The 19007-nt window shown below is 38.5% G+C and overlaps 1 protein-coding gene across 41 annotated transcripts in view; it reads left to right on the plus strand.

Annotated features, from left to right (window-relative positions):
• The window catches only part of NRCAM (neuronal cell adhesion molecule), a 150464-nt gene that overhangs the window by 33452 nt on the left and 98005 nt on the right, over nucleotides 1-19007 (plus strand). For 40 of the 41 annotated variants that reach the window (XM_035325682.1, XM_035325858.1, XM_035325665.1 and 37 more), the window contains exon 2: nucleotides 15605-15699. The exons of the other annotated variant lie outside the window; for it this stretch is intronic. The gene's annotated coding sequence lies outside the window, so the exon portion shown is untranslated. The remainder of the gene's footprint in view (nucleotides 1-15604; nucleotides 15700-19007) is intronic. 41 annotated transcript variants of the gene reach the window in all.

The following is a 19007-nucleotide window of genomic DNA, read 5'->3' on the forward strand; positions in this document are numbered from 1 at the left end:
TTTGTAATTTGTAATTACAAATTACATTGTTGTAGTCATTTGTAATGATGCCACATGATAGAAATTCTTCCTCCAAAACTTTCTCTGAAAACCTGCAATGAAGATGTTGAAAGACCATCAGAAAGCTTGCAAAATCAAGCACTCAGTTGAAACATTAGAATAAATTTGCAAGTCTGATATAACTTTGGTCTTATAATGCGTGAGCACTGTAATCATTACATGATAAGGCATGCTGACACTGACGTAATAAATCATCTGTTTATATAATGGGCAAGAATGAAATTGCTGCTGGAAAATTAGATTTTAATTATTTATATGGCTTTAAGATAACACTCTGTTCTGCCATATGCTGTTATGAAATATACATGGAATTGGGGATGGGGGGGAGCATGCATGCAAGGAGCTGACAGGCACACCCACGGTGTTAAATATCGAAATCTCCCTGAGAAACGTCTTGCAGCAGCTCCCCTCTATCCTAGGGCTAAATTCCATATTACTTCTAGCATGAATGACTTGACTCTTCTGCATCCAGATATCCACTGAGCCTTCTGGGTGTTTTTCTCACTCCTGCCCACCTGAGTGGGGTTCTGCAGCCCTGCTAAAGCCCTGGCCCCAGCCCATGGCTGGGGCTGTGGGTACGTGGTTGGCTCTTTCTGACAGCCAGTGGGGTCTGACGTGCACAAAGCCCCTGTCCTTCAGAAAAGTGTAGGGCAGCCTCCTTCACCTGCCAGCGCACAGAAACTTGCTGGGTTTTCCAACCCTGGGGCCAGAAATCAGCTCTTGTGATAGTTTGGTTTTGTTCATGTTCCTCTCTCTGCCTCCTGGGGCTAAAGCAATCCCCAGGTATTGCAAGCAGAGGAACACAGGGTTTATTTTCATCGTCTTGTGTTATACTTCCTGTTAGGGAAACCAGGTGGCTTCTGTGGATTGCTCACCTTCTCCACAGGTGGTGAAAATTAATTGATACCCTGTAGCTTTGACAGGTGTTATCAATATATATACTACCTATGAAAATACATGCACAAGGAAATGCAGATATCTTACTGCCACTTTACACAGGAAGCACTGCAGGCTGTTTTGTTATCAGCTAGTCAGCCTCACTCCTTTTTTTCAGTGTTTCAATACCCAAGTTCCTGAATTAGCTGTGTTAGTTCCAGATCCAGATGCATTAGTTGCTTGCCTCTAATGAGTAAAAAGGGAAAGGATGTACTCTGCAGGGACTTCAGTGACTTCAAGGGTTTGTTCTTGAATGGGAGACTAATTTAGACTGTCAGATGTTCAGCAGAAAGTGCTTCCTAATACAGATACATTAGTACATTAGTGTTTGCTTTTTTCTTTTTTTTTTTTTTTTTTTTTTAAAGCAGGTCATATACCTTGTGATTCTGGCCACTGGTGATAGTTAAAAATACTTACCTGGACTGGACAGTGGATTGGGAGCTCAGGAGCTGGGGCAGGGTGCTTAGGTAGGGACACCATAACTAAATAAGCCTGGTAGGACTGTGCAGAACAGTGTAAAGAATGACTGTCTGCTACCATGCTGCTGTCACCTACTTCTTTTTGTCTTTTATAGCTTGTGTAATTGTCATACTGGAGTATATCATCTGCTGCTGCTTTGTAGCCCGAAGTCATTTCAGCTCTCAATATGATGTGTAAAATAAGAGCTGTTATTTGACTGTGCCATATTAAATGGTGTATTGAAGCTATCAGTAAAAAGGCTTTTTGTAAACGTCTTATACTTAAATGTATGTTTATTTGCAAATTGAAAATTACAAATTCTCAATAATAAAGTTAGTTGGACTTACGTTTAATATCTCACTGTGTGCATCTGATTAAGTGTCCTAATAGCACAGGCAGGATGAAGGAATATTTACTTTTTTTTTCACCGACAGACAAACACGGTTGTTCTGTTTGTCACCTAAATTAATCAGCATCATTTATCTAGTTGCATTGAGAAGGTCAGAGTCTTTGTAATAACAGACTTTTTTTTTTTTTTTTGGTAACAAAACTGCCCCCAGTGTCGGGTTCAGTTTAAACATAAAAACAAAACTACCTTCTTAAGTTATGAAAAAAGTAATCTAAAAGCTGTCAGTAGTTTCCCAGGATTGTTTTTACAAATTATGTTTTGAGTGATTATCTTCTTTTCTAAAGAGATCTTCCTTGAGTTGGTAGTGTTGAACTGTCAGGAAGGCAGAACTCTTCAAACGTCCTCAGGAAACTGGAAGTTGAAAGTTAAAGCATTCAGTGCAAAAACTTGAATCTACCTCCAAAAAAAAAAGTTCAAATGCTCTTTAATGTTTTATTTTGATAAAATAGACACCTTGTCAGTGTTTAAAGTCAAAATAACATTAAATATTTAATAACACCGCAGCTTTATCTTGCTGTGTGTTTTAAAAGCTACCTCAGAACTTCAAAGTGTGTTGGTAGCTCGCTGTCTTAATCGATATATGCGTATAAGTCCTTTAAGGAACCTGCAGACACTATTTTTTTCCCTTTTTTTCTTTCCTGAGACTGTTCGAATGCCAGTTCCTGCATTGGGTTTGGCTTTATCAAAAGCATGCACTTCATCTCTTGCTGTTTGTAGCATTTTGAGAGTAAAAGTATGTTTTAAAAACCAGTTGCTGCTTGTCGTACTTGCCCAGTATTATTATTTTTCTGATAAGGGGGAACTGTGCACGCATATAAACACTGTCTGTGATGATGGATTATCCTAGACCACAACACCGTGGCAACAGTGGAAAAAGAATTTGATTTCCACTTGGAAAACAGTGTCATAGCAACATTGGAATGAAGTAGACTTCTGGTATTATTTACTAGATTACTGTAGCATGACTTCAAGCTCCTGATCTTTGCTTTTACTTAATCATCCTTTAGGTATTTGTTGCTTTTATGCTCTACACAACATTTTTTACTGTTTTCAAAAGAAAATAGAAAGAATTGATGCTTAAAGGGGTTGGGTTTAGGTTTAAGTATATTTTCAGCACTCTACCCCCCAAAAAATGAACTTAGCAAAGTAAAAAATACATTTGTAGAACTTCTGGATTTAAAAGAACCATTAAAAGCTTTTTCACCAAGTCAAGAGGTAGCCTACCTGAATAATCATGTGTCTTATTTAAAATCAATACAGAATTAATTAGTCTAAAAGAACTGAAAACATAATTTGGAATAGGCTGTACTTGCTAAGATATTTTCCTAATACTTGCAGAATTCCAGTAAGGCTTTTAGGGGTTGCAGTAACAGCATTTTGTCCAACCAATATATTCAGTTATTCTTAAGGTCCACTGCTTCAGCTGGTGAAAGCCACTTATTTGTGGTGCTGCCTAAAAACAAGTGGAATAAATCAACTCAAGGATGTTGTAATTATTAGATATGTTTTATTTAAAAAAAAAAGTCTTTATATGAGCATTAAGCACTACTGTGAATTTTCACCCTTTTCACCCTTTTCATCCATCCATTAATGTTCACTACCTCTTAATTTCTCCTAAAATCTGGTCTGTGAAGATATGAAATAGCATTGTCTGTCTCGACATATACTGGATACAATGCATTAAGGTGAGTAAATCAAAACCCTTTGTCAGCAAGAAAGGTAATATATACTTGCTAGCAATGCCATTATCTTCCTGATTACTGAAGAGAATTAATTCATTTTCAATAACTTAATTTAGATTTTCATCCATTTTGGATGGGATTTTTCCTTGACTTCAGGAGGCAGAAAAAGCGCCAGTTAAAAAGCAGTGCTAAATCATCTTGTGTATTCAAATACTAGGTTAAAACGTGGCCCTATGCCACAAGCCTATCAGTAGCCAGGTCTGATAATGTGGTGACATCCCTGTGTACCAGGGTATAACTTCCGGAAAGATGGATTAAATACATTTATATACACAAACCACAAGAGTATAACTAAAATAATTGTGATCAAAGGCTGGCTTTTCCAGTCAATATTAGTTAGAGAAATATGTGAGGATTGCTGGAAGGAAAGGCTGGCGTAACACATTGGAACGCGGATCTTTATTAATGGGAAGGGTTGTTCAATGCAGGTAGAAAAGTAAATTAGGGGACCATGTGATGAGTGGATGATAAAGCGTAATGAGCTATTCAGACATCCCTTCTGTACCGTGATTTTCTTTGTGTGACAAAATAGTGATTGATGTTATTATATTGACTAAAGTTACACATCAATTTTAGTCGTGCCCTTAAAAGTCCCAGAAAGGGAAGAAAAAAAGACAAGCAAAACCCAACCCCACTGGTAAAATCATTTGATTACTGTATATTTGGTGTCCTCATCAAACTTTGAGCCTTAAGGCTGCGTATGTTACATGCATGTCTGCCCTTTTGAAGGGGAACATACTACACTTGTTATCTCGTCAACCTACTGGAAATACATTGATTTCCAGGCCTCAGCTGCTTGGGAACCAGGGCTGCAGGCTCTCTTGTGCAAGCAAAGCCCATCGTGTGTATGGAGAACTGCGCTGAGTTTGTAAGGCAGGTAGCTGATTTACAATCCTATATATATGGCATACAATTTGGTAGTCAAGTGCTTAAAAAGGATTATATTTAAATATAGAAATGATATGTAAATGAGATTCCTCCTCCTCCAAACAAAAGGCAAAGTACTGTACGGATCCCCCTGGCAATGGCTGTGGGCCCACGTCACGCGCTCCTGACGGAAGGAGGAGGACACGTTCCTGCGGGGCGGTGGCCTGGCTTCAGGAGCTCACCCAGCAAGCTGGTGGTCCCTGGTGGTGGCCAGTGGGGCGACTTCTCCAGCTGCTCCAGCTCTTTCTTGTTCTCACTGAGCAGAATCCAAATCAGCTTTGCTGTGCTGTAGGCAAATCGTACAGCTCCAGCCTCCGAGGAGCAAGAATCATGCCAAACGCCTTCCTTCTCAAGCTGCTGTGAAAGGAGAGCGGTGTGTCTGCTGCTTGTCACCTGGGGCAGGCTTTAAAAAACAAAATAAGAAATCCTTATGATAGCCTACCCTCCTGTGAGATGGGAAGATGGTGATTGCCTTTGTCTTCTTGTTCTGTAAAGAAAAACACTTTAATGGTGTAATGTCAATGGTGTAATGTCAAAGCAAAACTTGGAAGTAGTTAATTTGCTACTTTTGCATATCTATTTAATAAGACAATGCTTTACTGAGTTTTGCTGCAGATTTCTACTTTTATTTTTGTGACATAAACATCTGGGTTGTTTGATACCAGCAAAGATCAGATTCCTATGGAGACTTCTAGACTTTTTTTTTTGACTGTAAGAAGTCATTTGACAAATGTGTTGAAGTAAGGAAAAAATTATAAAGGGAGCAACTTCTCTGGGGGTTTTTAAACACTGATAAAGCTCATTTGTATCCATATTTCATCTGTTACTGTACAGAACACAAAATGATGTGATGTAGTGCATGCAAATCAAAAACTGAGCCTGCTGAGAATTTGGGTGTGTGGGAAGTTGGCTGTAATGAATCTGATGTTAATTATTTTAATAATTCATATTAAAACATTTTAATAATGATTTTATCTCTTAATGAATCAGACCCTCTTCTGTACTTTTAATTCTCCTTTTCTGTACTTTTATGTACCTTATACATCCTACTGTTTTTTTCTTCATTGCTAATATTTGCATACTGAATTTTCTTGTTGAAACAATTTTTGGGGTGTGATTTATTTTTTTATTATTATTATAATTCAATTAAGCTCTGTTGCCATGTGGATTTAATGTCTTTTTAAGGAAAAAGTAAGAGTCCCATTTGGCATTGCTGAAGTGAAGAAAGCCACTTCTGTGGCTGCTGCTTGTTACTCTTTCAGTGCATATCGTAAAAATGAAATATTTACTCTATATTCATGCAACACAAGTTCAGAGAAGTTAGTGGCTATACCAAGCAATTTTACAACCTACAGAATATTTATTAAGTGTACCCTTTGATACCAGGGGAGACAGATAGAGAGCCTCAGGCTGAATTTAAGGCACTACTGTATTTGTGTGCTTCTAGGTAACTCTTAGACAGCTCAAGCATCCCAAAAGGCTTTCTGCATCCAAAGACTTGCTATATTTCCTTTTTTTCCTTCCCCTTGAGCATGGACTGAAGACTGTACATTCCAGAATTTCCAGAATTTGGATTCTTTATACATATATTTAATTTTTCCTTCCAAGAATCAAGATTCTAACCTCCTTCTGTGGCTCCTCTTTGCATTCTCCCTCTAACTTTATTCAATTCAATCTATTTTTGTGCTGTTGCTGTGAACTCACTTAGGCACTAGATGTGTTTAGGAGGGCTTTAGTTTGCAACAACAGAAGTTACTCTGCAGCATCAGCAACTCTGCTCTGTTGCAGAAACTGTGGTTGGTTTTGTGGCTGCTGACAAATCCCCTCATCCTGAGGTTAGGAGGTGCATATTTGTCTACACATACACTGTGTCTTGGTGTCCCGTATATTTAAACAACCTCAGTCATCCACTGGTCAAGGATGCTCCTTGTGCACAAAGAGGAAAGGTAAAGCTTTTTTTTTCCACTCATGACAAAGATATAGAATGCTGCTGGAGAAAACCTTAGAAAAATTTAAGTCGATGCTGTGAATCTTATTATATAACTTTTTCATCAAATGTAGTATGAAAGCAGAAAAAGAAACACTTATTTTGCATCTCTCACAATACTAAGTGGTATGGGCTATAGCTGCTAAAATAATAAAGTGAGTTGTTTGAAGAGGACTCTTCTCAGTCTGGAGTCACTGGGAAATCTTGACAGCAACTCTTTGTGCTAAACAGATTATGTGTGGGAGCAAGGTCTGTGTTGGTTAGTGAAATCATAAAACCATAACATGGTTTGGGTTGGAAGATACCTCAAAGACCACCCAGTTCCAACCCCCCTGCCATGGGCAGGGATACCTCCCACTAGACCAAAAGGCCCTCCAGCCTGGCCTTGGACACCTCCAGGGATGGGCTATCCACAGCTTCTCTGGGCAACTTGTGCTAGTGCCTCACCACCCTCACAGTAAAGAATTTCCTCCTTATATCTAATCCAAACCTGCCCTCTTTTAGCTTAAAAGCATTACTCCTTGTCCTATCACCACACTCTCTAACAAAGAGTCCCTCCCCAGCTTTCCAGTAGGCCCCTTTAGGCACTGGAAGGCTGCTCTAAGGTCTCCCTGGAGCCTTCTCTTCTCCAGGCTGAACAACCCCAACTCCCTCAGCCTGTTCCCCTAGCAGAGAGTTGCTCCAGCCCTCTGATCATTCTCACGGCCCTCCTCTGAACTCGTTCTAATACTTCCATGCCCTCCTTGTGCTGAGGGTCCCAGAGCTGATACTGCAGGTAGGGTCTCACAGAGCAGAGTAGAGGGGGAGAATCACTTACTGTGACTTGCTGGTGGTTCTTCTTTTGATGCAGCCCAATAATCAAACCAGGAAGAGTCTACATCACTACAGCATTTGATAAGTTATTTTTCTGTAGCTGACAAGTTTGGCTTGTACAATAAGCATTAAGTAAATGGAGAAAGGAGAGAGAATTCAAGAATGATAAACAGGACGTAAATGCAAAGGTGGTTTTGGAACAAAAGTAATGGGTTATTTGGGCCTAATTTAGAATTACTTAACCTGCCCTGCTCACTTGTTCCTGATTGCAGTAAGTAATTACTGGCTCTGTGTGCCATAACATCCTTTTGTATGTTTGAAGGAAAAAAATAACAGGAATAAATAATTATTTATGAAGTGAGTGCAGAGTGTTTAATAAGTCCGTAGGATCTTAGTTGTAAAAGCTGAAATTAGTAGAAGTTATGATGATATTTTAAATTAATTTTGTTACATAAGATAGCATCTTCCTTTTCATACCCCTTCATAAATTATTGGGCAATCTTTACAAGTTTGTTGTAACATATTTAATAATGCTATTTACATAAGAGAAAAATAACATCAATATTTTTAGCATATTTAGTGTCTGTATTTCCTACATATTTTCTCATACTTTTTTATAATGTCTTAGTGTTGACACAAAACAATCAGCCTTATAGTATGTTGTTCATGTATGTTGAACATTGTGAAAACATTTTTCTCTGTTGTGTTTATTGCAGGATCTTGATCTTCACGATTTACACTTCATAATAGCACTTAATGCTTATTTGTCACAATATTAATCTCCCATCCCAAATATTTGGAATGCCTTTTGGGAAGAAGGATCTACAGTTAGTAGTCTTTTTATATGTCTTAAAATGCCTGAGTAGATATGTTGTTACGTCAGCATGCTTCAACTGTCTTCTTTTCTTCTTGGAATAGTTTACAGTGGCCTTGGTGGGTGTAACTGCCTGTGTTTTTAGCATTTTGGGATCCTGTGCCACATCCCTGGATACTTTTGAGTTACACTGTCTTTTAGAGTTTTAGATCTCACACCTGTTAAACTCTAAAGCAAAGTTAACTACTGAGCTACTTGAAGATCTCAGCTGAGTATTATCACTAGTTAAATTTTGGTGAAGTATGACTGTAGCCTTAGGAAGTTCAAATGATTGGTGGCTTTTCCTGAGTGTTGTCAGAAGTCTATGAAGTGTTGAGGCTATTCAGGACATAAAATCAAAAATCCACGAAAAGGAGATGGATGAGACATCAGTATCATCAGGCAATTGCTAGATGTTTTTCAGAATATGAATTTTGTTTTTCTTACCAGCAGGTTTCAAATCAAGGAATTGTGTACTGTATGTGCACATCACAGGTATTTTCAGCTTAAATAGTTCAGTAGGTAAAAAAAAAAAAAAAAAAAAAGCGGTTTTGTTAATATTTTTAGTTAGTATTTGTTAATATTAATATTCTGTTTTATTTTGTAAATTGTGCAGGAAAACAATCCTAATGGCTGTATTGGTAAAGGCTTCCTTAGGCTAATGTATAAATGGTAATAGGTGATAATAAGGTGTAAAACAAGATGCTACGGGTCTTACAGTTACTAAAAAGTGTGCATATCTCAGTGAGCATTTTTAGAGGCAGATATGATTATTTCTCTTGAAGAAAAACTAGCTGCTATGACTGAAACACTTTTCCTAATAAAAATGTATTGTGAAGTAAGAGACCCAGTTCACAGGGTTCTTTTTAAGTCTCCATCACAAAGACTGTTTTATTATGATAGCTGCCATCCTGACAAGTGAAGTGACAGATCTTGCTGTGGGTTTTAAGCTTTCCATTAAATATAGCATCCCCATTTTTTGAATGTTTTGAGTAGCCCACTGAGTAGCTACTGTCTGAAAAGTACAGGTCGCAGTAGGAGGCTGAAAGGGAATGGGCCTCCAGAGCATTTAGTGTTTAATGGCTCTACAGCTGTAGTGAAGCAGTGTGCAGAAATAATTCTGATTAGGCTTGGTCAATCAGACAACAAAATTGGACCTGCTCCTTCGTCATTCGTCTCTAAAATTCAGAAAATAACTTTTGCTTAAACCTAGTTAAACAGAAAAAGTCTGTTCAATGAGTTATATTTTACCTGGTTTCTTGATGAAGGATGTTGTCAAAGGCAAAGGGGAACAAATAGCTGAGCTACTGCAGTGGCAAAGGTTGCCTTTTTCATGTGAGGACTTCATTTGGGGAGGAATGATCGAATCTATTGAAATAATGATTCTTGAGAATTAAGCTTTTATTAGAGTTTAATGTTAGTAAATGCAAATAATAGACTAATACTGTAGCATGTTTATGGTGTGGTAAATACCTGATTATTTACAGTTTCATGCCAGCTGTTGTCATCAGAATATACAGTTGTAAATGTGCAATTAAAAAGCAATAACTTCGAGCAGCAGAGAAGCCAATTACCCTTAAACAAACTTTGAATAGCGTTGCCTAATAAACTATATTATTTGATGATAAACCTTCAAATCAAAACCAATTGCCTGTAACTACAACTTCTGTTTTTCTAAGATATTTGCCTTCTCAGCTTAGTTCTCTGCACCTCCAGAAGCAAGACACATGTGGGAAGTGTGAGCTGAATGAAGATGCCCTGGTTCTGTTTCGTTAAGCTGAGGAGGTCAGGTGGCTGCAGTCATTACTGAACCTCACTGGCAACGTGCTTTGATGGAGATTCTTCTGTATCGTGCTTTTGTGAAGAACAGCATTGTTCTAAGCAAGCCTTGAAAGCCTGAATAGGTTTCAAAGGAGCAGATGAAGTTATTGTTCAGAGCTAATGCCGGTGCTAATAAATGCTGACGGGATTCTGAGGCTGCTACCTAGGAATAGCTGCAACTCTCTTAAAGTTAGAAACACTTTAACTGGACATAAAAACAAACCATCCAACAAAAAGTCTGGCTTTGCAGAGCAGAAACAAAAGGTTTTAATAGAGTTTCTTTCTTTAGGAATTGGAAAAAGCCATTCTTTCGTACCACTTGAAGGTAGTTTCTTGAAAGCAAAGGCGGTTCAGAGACTGATGTGATGTCCAAAATTGGTGGCTTTCTTGTAAAATGTTTTCATTTATTTCCTGGAGTGCATATATTTTCTTTCTCATGGAATTTTACCTGTCAACATAAGTAGTAGCTTTTGCAAGGGTCTGTCTCAGGTGCTATCAACGGAGCGCAGAGGGCTGCCCACTGGCAAGGCACCTGGTCCAAAGAATGTAAAGGAAAAATGGAACTAGGCAGCTCAGCGGTAGTTATTTAGGGAGAAATTCTGGATAAGGTAGGATCTGGATCCAAAATCTTTGATTTTACTGGTTGCATTGTTTATGCACTGTGTACAATGAAAAGGAATATGTGTTTATATTCTGTAGATAGAAGAAGCCGTTTACTCTTAAACAAACAGAAAAATACCCAGCTACACTGAGCATCATTTTACTAAAAGGCTCATGCAGCTAAGCAGATTTAGCTCTGCTTTTAAATAAATACGAGGAAATGTTTAACCCCCATTGTATGGCCACAAAGCCCGTGCTGATCACACAGAAGCTTGGGAGGTCGAGGACAAAGCCATTGGCTGCTGGAAAGGGCTTTTTGTGCGTGCTTCTGCACAGTGCTGCGACAGCGGGGCTTAGCAGCCGACTCTTGTCAAGAGTACAACGTGGAGGGGAGCATGTTACAAATTCTTATCTCCTGCTAACAAAACAAAAGGAAAATAAAAAGCAAAACAGGAAGAGGACTATATAGCTTTATGCACAAGGTAATGGCTTATTTCCCTTTTCTATTCAGATTCTACTAGATTACTTACGCAGCCACACATTTGTGTGCCTTGGTATCAGTTAGCTTGATTTATTTGAGTAGCGGGAGCATGGGGAAATGGAGCTTATACCTCTGAAGAGGAGAACAGACCTATCCTGTGTAACTTACTGAAACATTTAACTTTGGTTAGCAGTCTAGGTGTTGAAACCAATAGAGTATAATTTATATCCATGGAGGAAGGTTGTGACTGCAACATATTAAATATTAGATCGAATGTAAATTCTATTTTGATGACTGTAGTATAATGAACTCGTTTATATAAAATGAGTAGGTTGCTCTAAAGGATATTAATAAAAACTAGGCTGAACTGCTTGCATTAGAATATGTATTTGTGAGGATGTGTGTATGAAGAATAAAAAACTAAACAGTTATTTTTGGTGTATTTCCAGGATATATATATATTTCCATTATTACTTTGTCAGAATCATCTGGGGTTGAGCACTGCCAGGAATAAGATAGATATGACAGAAAGATGGATCACTGCCCTTATCAACCACCAGGGTAGTTTCTCCTCTTCTGAGGGCTCCTCATCATTCCTTAATTCTGAAAGAAGAAATGACAGGAGGGTGAATACTGGAGCTCTGCAGTATTGAATTGCATGAAACTCTGCTTAAATGCACTAAGTATGTTTTATATGTCATAAAGTAAATATTTTTCCAGGTCCCCCTTAAAATGTGTTTCATTAAATATCTTTAAGTATTGTCTAAGTAAAAGGAAACTGTATACATAGTGTGTATAGTATTAGTCTTAGGAGAAAGCTAGGTATTGTCTTATTTTACAGCTTTCTAAGGTTAGATTAATTACATTAGAGCATTTTAACTTTTTAAATGAATATATTGAGTACATTTTATCTACAACCATTTGGCCAATCTGATTATAAAATAAAAGTGGAATTTTGATATTTTTTTGATTTTTTTTTTAATTTGAACATTTTGCATCGTTTTGTATTACAATGCACACTTTATTATTCTAAATTGTACATTCATAGAGTCTATCAACACTATTAGATGTTTTTAAAGCAACAACACTATGAAAGTTTTAGTTCACAAGTTTTTAAATGAATTAATACACAAACATAATGCTCTGACAATGCTCTCACAAAAATAATAATGCTCTGGTGTATAGAAAGAAAAATTGTATTTTATATTTCCACAACATGGTAGTCGCCAGTTCCATAAACAGAAAATGAGCAATGACGTGACCCCAAATGCATCTAATACATTAAAAAAAAAAACATATTTCACCAAATCTGTAAACTTCATTATATAACAACCTGTTTTAGAATGTTTTTAAAACATTTTTTTTGCCTTTTTTTTTTTTTTTTTTTTTTTTTAGTTCGTGCTAACTCCCTCACTTAAGATTGTTCTATAAGGGTACAAATGCTCCTCTTATTTTGGAAAGCAGGCATCTTTTGTTTAATAAAGCAGGCATTATTTCTTTACATGTCTGGAGATGAGAGGTTCCTGGTTAGAATGAAATTAGTGGGACTTCACCTGTTGAATCCTGTAAGATGATGCCACCAAGCCATTCAAAATATCATCTTCATGCAGGTAGCACTGTGAATAACAATTCAAAGTTTTAGTTTAACTGTCAGACAGGAAAAAGAAAAAAGTAATAGTATATATTTGTAATCTGAGACTGCTTCTGAACTCCATTACTGCTGAGCTGACTTTTGGATATTCAGGTTCTCCTCTGTGCACCTTTTAGAGAACTCCTCATGCTTAGGAGTTCACTGGAGTTAGAAGCTTTTGTTAAGCTCCCTTCTGAGAGAAAATGAATCACATCACAGCAAAAGAATGTGATCCTGGACTGTAAATAGGTTACAGCCATGGATGCCAAAAAAGAACTATAGCAAATATTTATTTTTGGAGCAGAATGAGTGTAGTCCAGACATCCCAAGAGACTGATATTCTGACCATTTCGTACACAACAGCTGAAAAAGTTTGACTGTGCCTGTAATACAGTTTCTCTTCTGCCACTAAAACACTGAAAACTGTAATGCATGTCCCAAACAATATATATCATTAACAATATTTACCTTAGAGGAATAAAGGGAACTGGTTGTGTTTTTCACCCCTTCTTTTGATGTGTGTTAGGGCTCTGGGAAGGATTATCCACTTTGTCAACATTGGTCTGTGGCACTGTAGAGCTTTTCCTTTTTTTGCTGTATGTGAAGTCTTACACGCAAACCGTCCATCCTGGGTCTAACATCATGCCCAACTTTTACACTTAGCCCTTGAGGCTGCAGCTTTTTTCAATGGTACTAACAGCCAGGCAGGGATAAACCCTTGTCATTGCAGTAGGCTAACTGGCAAGTCCCTTGTAAAACATGCTGGCCATGTTCACCCAGCGTGATCTGAGTTTCATCTGGGTACCGTGATTCCATGTGGCCCTAACAATACACAGCTAGTTCGTGTTTGCAGTTCAGAGCATCTCAGGCAGGGAGAGCTGTATGGCAGCCCACCAAAGGGATGACTCTGCAGTATGGTGTTACACGTATGGTGTGTGGGGGCATGGGGGTGTTTGAGCAGACAGTGCCTTGAAGGGACTGTCTCAAACGGAGACTCCAAACTTGAGCAGTCCTGACAGCACGTCCCTTTAGAAGTGGCCCTTGGGGTGAAGAATTCCCTCAGATGTCCTTGGGTTTCCCCCTGGGGGACTGGAGGAAGCTTCCAGCCAGGAAGCAATGTGAGTGGCAGGGTAGATGTATCTGTTACCTTCACGTAGGAGTAGAATATGTATGATTAGTGTCATATTTGAGCATTTTGGTCAGGTGGGAACCGCAGGCTTGTAGCAGTTCCGAAAGCAAGTTCGCTGTTGCCTTTGGCTGATAAAGGTCCGGTTGGGGTGCAAGCATCTATTCCCCCCAGAGAATATGGGTAGGGAGGGGTTTGAGTGCCTGAGCAAAGATGAAGGCGATGAAGTGAATTTCACCCCAGTGAAATAAATGATAAATGCCAAACTTCCAACATGACAAAGATAATGTTATTTCCAGTGCTTTATTATGTAAGAGCAACAACATGATTTGAAAGAATAGGGTAAAGAGCGATTTATGAGAATAGTGCACTTCGCTACTGGAAGAAACAGTTAAGAGTTTTGTTCAGCAGTTAGAATTTTGCCAGGTTACAGAACAATTTAGCAATAAAAATGCTCTTTGAAAAATACTCTGAAAGAAACTTCAACAGTATTATCAAGTTAAACCAATCTCACTGGTTCACTAATTTTGCAGTCTCTCCTGTTTTATCTTACCAGATGGTGCTCACCTGCAGATAAGAGTAAACAATAAGCTTTTCTACAGATAAAATTTGTACTTTTATGTACACTAAATAAAATAACGTGGCTTGATTGCAGTGATGCTAGTCTAGTGCTTTTGGTCCTTCACTTCATCACTGGTTCACTGAAATAAAGACTGTAGGTAACAAGCAGAGCTGAATCTGCAGGTGAGCAACATGTGCTATAAAGCCAGAGGACTATCATGGGAATACTCAGTTCCAAATTTTTTGTAGCTTGCTGTCAAAATTTGTGATCCTACTTGAACCATACTCACGTGTTCAGCTCCACATGTGCTTAACCGTGGAAAAATAAACAACCTCCTTCTCAATGAAGCCTCAAATATGTCTAAAATAGGGTGTTAAAGTAACAAAGACTTGAGAGAAGTAGTGCATGCACAGTTCTCATGAGTAAATGAGGAAGGTCACAGCTGAATTGAAGACAAGCCCTCACCTGCTGTTTCCTCTTTCCTTCTATTGTGCTTTTAATGTGGAGGGTTGGCTGGAGGGGGAGGGCTTGTCTGTCTCATCCCTCAATTAGGATTTAGTATATTCTCCTAGAAAGCATGAGATCAGGCAGTTTATGAATAGGCTATAAACCCCCATCTCTCGCTTTCTGGGCACGTGCTGTGACCAAAAGCATTTCCTGCAGGAGAGGCTTGCTGTCAGTGCTGCTCTGACCTCTTCCAGCTGATGTCTTCGTAGAAGCTTGGGCATCCGTATGCCAAAGAGCACTGCAGCATTTGGTCTTGAAGAGAGAGAGGTATCCCAGTGTGCCTTAAGTTACTGAACTTCAAAAAGATGTGGTTAGGCTTTTCTGGTGTCTTGGTCAAGCCTTGGGAAGCACTGACTGTTGTTCACTGACACTACAGAAAACCTGGATACCCGTATGGGTGGCCTGGCTTGATCGGATGGGTCTGTTCACATTATTTTGGAGAGCTAAATGCAAAGTATAATTTTGAAACCTATGATGCTTCTTTTGTTCCTGATGTCTCTTATTTTTCCTTAAGCCCAATGTATATAAATTAGTTCCTAGTAAAATGTCATCCCTCTTGACACCACTTAAACGATACCTGATTTAGCACTGCAGCTATATGAAGACATTTCTGAAGTATTTGTTGTAGTTTAATAGTGAGTGTAATTATTGGCCTGTATGAAGATTTCAGGTTCTGTATCATTTTTTGCAGGCAAGACAGTAAGGTAAAGATCTGCCATACAACAAATAAGAAAGAAGGAAGAGTAAATATATAGACCATCTTTCTCAGAAGTTATTTGTACAAAGGTAAGATATTTTTTCCATCTAGATTTTAGTTTCCCATGCTAAATATAGAGGAAAAAAAAACTACTGGCATTAAGTTTTTCTTTATTAAGTTTCTTCTTTCTTTAGCATCTTTTAAGTACTATCAGGATAGTCATATAATGCATTCTACATTTGCTGTATTTCCATGTTTGTTTAGGTTAACAGCTTGTGATTAATATAAACTTTACAATATCATCACAGCTTTTACCTGAGCAGCTCAATCAAATACATTAATTAGAAGAGCAAAAAGTGTTTCGTAGCTTCATATAATTGAAGGAAGGCTTAATCATCCCTGATGTTCCTTGCAGGAGAGGACAGGTGTCGGGACAAGTTAACTAGTAAACAAATGAGTCTGAAATACAGAATTTAGAAGGGACTTAAAATATTTTTGATAAAAAATAGTTTTTTCTTTTATCATAGATCACAGATGTGGTGGTGGGGACATTCTGAACTCTTCAGTCTCATGGTTTAGATCCCAAGGTTAAAATGCCTGTTTTGGAAGTTTTGAAATAAGCTTTGATTTTTTCTTTCTTTCTTTCTTTTCTTTTTTTTTTCAATTGCCCTGCAACCCCTCTATGCTCTTGTATTTGAATTGAATAACTTTCAGTGTAAGAAGAGCGATAGCCTTACTCAAAGTGAGAAGTAGATGCTGAATAGTCATCTGTGTTTTAATATCTGAATCTTTTGAACAAAAAATCTGATTTTGGGGTCTTGAATACAGTATTGTATTCTGTCTGCTAAAACAGACCTCTTTTATACTAAGTAGGCATGGATGGCTCCACAATGGTTTATCCCTCATTTATGTGTTCAAGAAGGGACATCTGAAAGTGTCAATAATATGTTTAAAACAGAGAAAGGAGGAGATAGACACTGAAATGTTTTGACTTCTGAACTATATGCTGGTGGTGGTTCTTAAAGTAAAACTTAGTCCATCCTTTCCCTCCAACAAAGATATTTTAATCTTTCAGGGATCTCTTCTGAAACAATTCTTGTGTTAGTCACTGAAGAGTTAAACGTAGCTTTGCATAACGAGGACTGTTACTGTAAGGTTTTGAAACTAGACTGCTCTGAAAAAAAGATAACCATTGAAGATTCTGAAAGGCTTTTTGGATGGTAACCAAGTTAAGGAAGCTCTAAAGTTCTTTGGCTTTCCTGCTAGCTGCTTTCACTCACCAGGATCCTGGCACCCTATCCCTGTGCCCTCATTGCCTCCGCAGCTCCAGTTCTTCTGTCAGGGAATGCCACCATACAATAGGCCCCCTGGGGCTACTTGGATGAGTGACAACCAGCCAGCTCCAAAGTGACAAGGCTTTGAATGTCTAATTGGGTCAGTGCACAGGTGCCTGCTCCTCATGAGGGAGATGTTCCAGCTTTTCTCTGGGACTTCCTCTTGGTTCCCTTCATTTTTCCTACAGTTGTAAAGCAAAACTGTCTATAGTTTCTTGCAAGAGAACAAGCATTAGGAAGGAAGAAGGGTGACTTCCCCCTAGACTGTTTTGGTTAAAATAAAATTAATGCTTGAGTGCTGACTGGAAGGGAGGTAAAAAATCAATTGAGGAGATGGATATGTGCTGATAGAAATAGATGATGTAGTAGATTATAATAAAGAGACTTGATTGGTGAAAAAAAAACAAAACAAAACAAAAAAAAAAAAACATTGTATTTGCACATTGTATTTACATAGTTCTCATACTGGTTAGAGCTAGAGTCTTGTGCATCAGGAACGTATGGGAAAGAAAAAAAATGGTTTAGCTAATGGTACAGTGATGCCATTCCCAAGTCTAATAAACAACTTGTCTTCATAGAATGCAATCAGATATAGGCAACTGATGTGCAAGGGAACCATTTCAACTTAGTGAAGGCATGGTCTAAGCAAAGAAGACAACTGACACTAAGTCCATGTTACTCAGGTGTAGTTGCTCCCATTCTATCTGTTCCTCAAAGAACAGTAGAATACTTGGGGTTGGAAGGGATGTGTAGGGATCAATTAGTCCAACGCCACCTCTGCTGCACAGTCAACTAGAGCAGCTTGCTGTTTGGACAGTTGGTTCAAATGTTTGACCACGCTCACAGTAGAAAAGTGCTTTCTTGTGCTCAGATGGAATTTCATCTATTTTAATTTGTACCCATTGCCTCTTGTCCTGCCACAGATCATGACTGAGAAATATTCTTTACTCCAGCCCCCATCAGATATCACTCATGGGTGAGATATCTTCAAGCATCCTCTTCTCCAGGCTGGAGTCCCAGCTCTTTCAGTCTCACCTCAGAGATTGGATGCTCCAATCCCTTAATTGTCTCTGTAGTTCTTCATTGGATTCACTCCAGTATGCCTGTGTCTCACTTGTACTGGGGGGGCCGTGAATGGACACAGCACTCCAAATATGTTTCACCAAAGCTGAGGAGAGGGGAAAGATGTCTTATTTTGACCTGCTGGCTACATTTTTTCCAACACAACCCAGGATACTGTTGGTCTTCTATTCTTCAAGCGCACCCTGCTGCCTCATGGTCAACCTAGAGTCCACCAGGATCCCCCAGGTGCTTTTCTGCTGAGCTGCTTTCCAGCTGGTCAGCCTCACCCTGTGCTGGTGCCTGGGGTTGTTCTCCCCAGGTGGAGGACTTTGTATTTCCTTTTGTTGAACTTCATGAGCTACCTGCTGGGATGTTGTTCAGTCTGTTGGAGTCTCTCTGCATGGCAGTGCAATCAGTTGGTGTATTACCTCTCCTCCTGGTCTTACATCAACAGCGTACTTGCTAAGGGTGCTCTCTGCCCAATAGTACTGGTCGAAGTACCTTTAAACAAAGGTTTAAAAAACCTTTAAAGCTTGCAATGAAGATGTTTAACAGTACTGGCCCCAGTATGAATCAAAGCTTTGTTAAACAAAGAAATACTCAATATTTATTTTACTCTACTTACATTATTGCAAATTTAAGGTGATTACTCTGGCAATCACGAGAACCGAAGTCATAAATGAACACTCTACAACATTTAAAAAATAATTTTAATTGGGATTGGTCTTTGTTCTATTTTTGCTCTGAAAAGTTTTCTGAGCTTTCAACTTCCTGCGAGAGAAATAACTGTGAAGGATCTTGAGAATATATTTGAATGCAGAATTCTTGTTTTGTGCTGCATATGCATTCACTAAAATCCCAGGAAGAGTGACTGTTAAACATAGAAAGCAGCAAACACAAATATTAAGACCTGGATTTATTACATCTCATTTCAGGTGCTTGGATACCTCAGATAAATTAACAGCATGGATGTTTAATCAGTGGGAATCGATCCAATTAAA

This window comes from Oxyura jamaicensis, chromosome 1 (assembly GCF_011077185.1).
Source record: "Oxyura jamaicensis isolate SHBP4307 breed ruddy duck chromosome 1, BPBGC_Ojam_1.0, whole genome shotgun sequence".
NCBI classification, from domain to species: Eukaryota; Metazoa; Chordata; class Aves; order Anseriformes; family Anatidae; genus Oxyura; species Oxyura jamaicensis.